The sequence below is a fragment of the Aotus nancymaae genome, unplaced genomic scaffold (assembly GCF_030222135.1).
Source record: "Aotus nancymaae isolate 86718 unplaced genomic scaffold, 86718_ANA_hifiasm-v0.15.2.pri h1tg000040l, whole genome shotgun sequence".
In the NCBI taxonomy this organism is placed as follows: domain Eukaryota; kingdom Metazoa; phylum Chordata; class Mammalia; order Primates; family Aotidae; genus Aotus; species Aotus nancymaae.
In genome coordinates this window covers 40,229,270-40,233,003 of record NW_026988454.1, presented here as the reverse complement: position 1 = coordinate 40,233,003, position 3,734 = coordinate 40,229,270, and the positions used below count along the sequence as shown (strand labels likewise).

The 3,734-nt window shown below is 38.3% G+C and overlaps 1 pseudogene; it reads right to left on the bottom strand.

The window, feature by feature from the left end:
* Positions 1 to 232: 232 nt before the first annotated feature.
* LOC105705270 (actin-related protein 2/3 complex subunit 2-like) lies at positions 233 to 1,557 on the bottom strand (annotated as a pseudogene).
* Between the last annotated feature and the right edge of the window lie 2,177 nt (positions 1,558 to 3,734).

Here is a 3,734-nt window from a genome sequence, read left to right as displayed (position 1 = left end):
TGCAGATGCCCTTTATCAGACTGAGAGAGTATCCCTGTGTTCTTTCTTTGCTGAGAATTTTTAGCAGGAATAGATGTAGGATTTTGCAAGTGTAATAATAATATACATATTAATATATTAATATACATAATAATGCATATTACATATGCATATTATATATTACACAAATAATACAGTTACACATAATAGTGTTAAAGTACTTTACATATAATAAAATGTTAATTTTTTTTAAGATAGAAAGATTTTCTTTATTAATGAACCCAACCGTATTTCTTTAGATACAGGAGTTTTGAACTCAAATACTTAGGAGAAAACAAGTTAAGATTGCATTATCCTGCAACTCATTGCCACTAACATATTGCAAAGCGAAACAGCTTGGAATAGAGGGTGGGAGGAAAGGGAAGTGAGGGAGGGAAGATAAAGAAAAGGAATTAAGCTGATCAAGTGGAATTCTTTTTTTTTTTTTTTTTTTTAATTCTTGGGAACTATGAAGTCCTTGCAAGCACAGCTTGTTTCTGCAGATTATTTTCCAGACGTGTACAAAATGGAACCAAAACGGGGAATCCCTTAAGAACCTGAAGAGGTGCAACATTAAAAGCTACGATTATCCAGTAGCAAGTGTTCCAGCCTTCAGTTGCCAGCCGCTTCCTCCTCTTATTCCCAAGATTAGCGGGATGAAAACGTCTTCCCCGTGATTGTTTTCATTTCTTTTTTCTCGGCATCTGGGCATGCGCGGTTCAGCACCCCGAGGAAGTCAGATGTTTTTGCCCACATACGTGTGTGAATATAGGCCTTAGAGCACTTGATGTGGTAGTGCAGGTAGTCCCGGAACGTGTGGATCAGGTTGATGGTGGTGTCTCGAGCACTGGCATTGGTGTGGCGAGGGAACAGCACAAAGGTAATGTAGCCAATGTTGTCACCCACAGCGGCGTCCGTGTCTTTCAGCTCCAGAGGAGGTTCCCTGTGGCTAAAGAGGACCTGTGGGGCTGTGGGGCTGGCTCTGCGTCCTTCTTTGAACTCCTACATGAACACCTTTCCAATGACCACATCGTCGTCATCCTTAAACACTGTGCTGAAGACTACTGTGACTCTGTCCTTTTCAGACGCAACATACATGGTCTCATCATCCCTCAAATGGATAACTGCCCTGTTCTCTCCTTCCTTGCCCTCTTCGTGGAATTGGAAGTGTTTTTCAGACAGAGGCAAAACAATTTCACTTCAACATGCCAGCTTGATGCACAATGGAATCCTTGGATAGATTTTCAAGGTCATATAGCAAAGAGACATTGTATCCTGATTCTGGATTTACCAAGAAACTCCTGTACACCCTCTTTAATAACTCATCAGCACCATGTGCCCGAAGTTCCTTGTAGAATTTCAAAGAAATACCATCACTTTTGTTTTGTCTCCATTAGGATTTGAAATATGATAGAGAACCCCATCGAAATCTGCAAATGTTACTTCTACTGCTTCTGGTTCGTTTCCAGCGGCCGCGTTCTCGAACTTGAGCTCGAGAGTCTCCCCGATGATGCGGTTGTTCACCTCCAGTAGGATCATGGCGGCGGCTGCCCCCGAAGCCTGAACCCACCTGCCGAGCCGCCGCCGCCGCCACTGCCGCTTCACTGACAATCCCGGTCCCCGCCTAGCCCCCGGCCCTGGCCCAATAAAATGTTAATTTTAATACAACTCTGTATAGCAGATTCTATATCCATCTCCATTTTACAGTTGAGAAAAGAGACAATTAAAGAGATATCCATGTAATCCCAGCACTTTGGGAGGCCGAGGCAGGCAGATCACAAGGTCAAGAGATCGAGACTATCCTGGCCAACATGGTGAAACCCCGTCTCTACTAAAAATACAAAAAAAAAAAAAAAATTAGCTGGGCGTGGTGGCGTACGCCTGTAGTCCCAGCTACTCGGGAGGCTGAGGCAGGAGAATTGCTTGAACCCGGGAGGCGGAAGTTGCAGTGAGCTGAGGTCACGCCACTGCACTACAGCCTGGAGCCTGGTGACGGAGTGAGACTCTGCCTCAAAAAAAAGAGGAGATGTCCAAATATACACTGTAAATATATCACTGGACTTAAGATGTGTATATGGGTATATGGTCTCTCTGTTTCCAGAACTGATCATCTTAACCAGCCTGGGCAATGTAAAAGGAATATGTAAGTGGGCAATGTAGAAAATATAAAGGATGCAATTTTTATCTATTTATAGAATCTTGAAATAATCAATTATAATTCAAGCAAAATTAGGGAATGCACATTCTTTTTGAGTTCAAATGAGACACTTTTAAAAGTTGACCAGGTTCTAAGCCACAAAGTAGTCTCAACAAAAACTAATAAGGTATATACCACATTTTATAACTACTTGGCTATAAAATAAAAGTAATAATAAAAAGATAGCCTTAAAAAATAAGTAAACCAACATCTTAGTGTAAAGCATCTGAGCACTTAAAAGAACAAAGTTCTGGACAGGCCGTGAGTCAAAGAAGAAATCATAATGAACAGTGGTTATTATTAAACATTAAGTCATTAATTACAATTAAACTCCCATATAGCAAAACTTGTATAATGCAATTAAGGCAGTTTTTAGAGAAAAATATATAGTCTTAAATTGCACATATTACAAAATAAGAAAAACTAAGAATTAATGAAGAAATAATCTGCCCAAGAATTAAAAATAATAATAGGGCAAATCCTAGAAATAGAACAAAGAGAATAATAAAACTAAAATCAGTTATCAATAAATATTAAAAACAAAGATACAAAATAGAGAATAAAATAAACCAAAAATTGTTTTTGAAAAAACTAATACAATAGAAAAATCTATAATAAGTTTGATGAGAAAGAGGGAGAGAGGAAGAAAAAGCAAGAAGGACAGAAATAGAGAGCAGTAGAAGTGTGCTGGTAAACCAGCTCTCTCTAGGGTGGGGAATAGGTTCCTATTCACAGGGGGTCTCTGATTTCCATAGTGTAGATCCTACCACCATTGCTGATTTTAATCTACCAACATGATGCCACTAAATGCAAATTGGGAAGAGATTCATACACACTTGGCTCTGGGCAGCCAGAACAAGTCAGCTCCAGCAATCACTGGTAAGGTCACAATTCTATTCTAATATTATTAGAATATAAAAACAGGACGTAATGGAATAAAAAATTAAAATATTATAAGAATATTCTGACTAAGTCTGTCAATATAAATGAAAACTTGGACAAAATGGACAATTTCTTAGAGAAATATAACTTTCCAAAATAGACCCCAAAGGAAACCTGACAAAAACAAAATTGCAGCTATATCCTGTATCACTGTAGAATGACTATAGTTAAGAATAATATATTATATAGTTTCAAATAGCTAGGAGGAGGATAGTGAATGTTCTCAACACAAAGAAATGAGAAATGTTTAAAAGGACGGATAGGCTAATTATCCTGGGACTACAGTCGCACACCACCATGCCTAGCTATTTTTTTTTTTTGTACTGGAATTACTGTTTGAAAGAAAAGATCAACTCAAAATTATACAAACTATTTTAGAGGATATAAAAATAAGAAATTTCCCTGTAGTGATCTCATTTTGTCAGGCCAAGATAGCCTTCACCCCAGGATCAGACATAAATACTATGAGAAAGGAAAATTGTAAACTGATGTCACATAGGCCTCTAAACAAAATATCAGCAAATGGAACTCTTAAATGTTTGTGTATATGTCTCCATCTGAGTGTACCATAACTAAG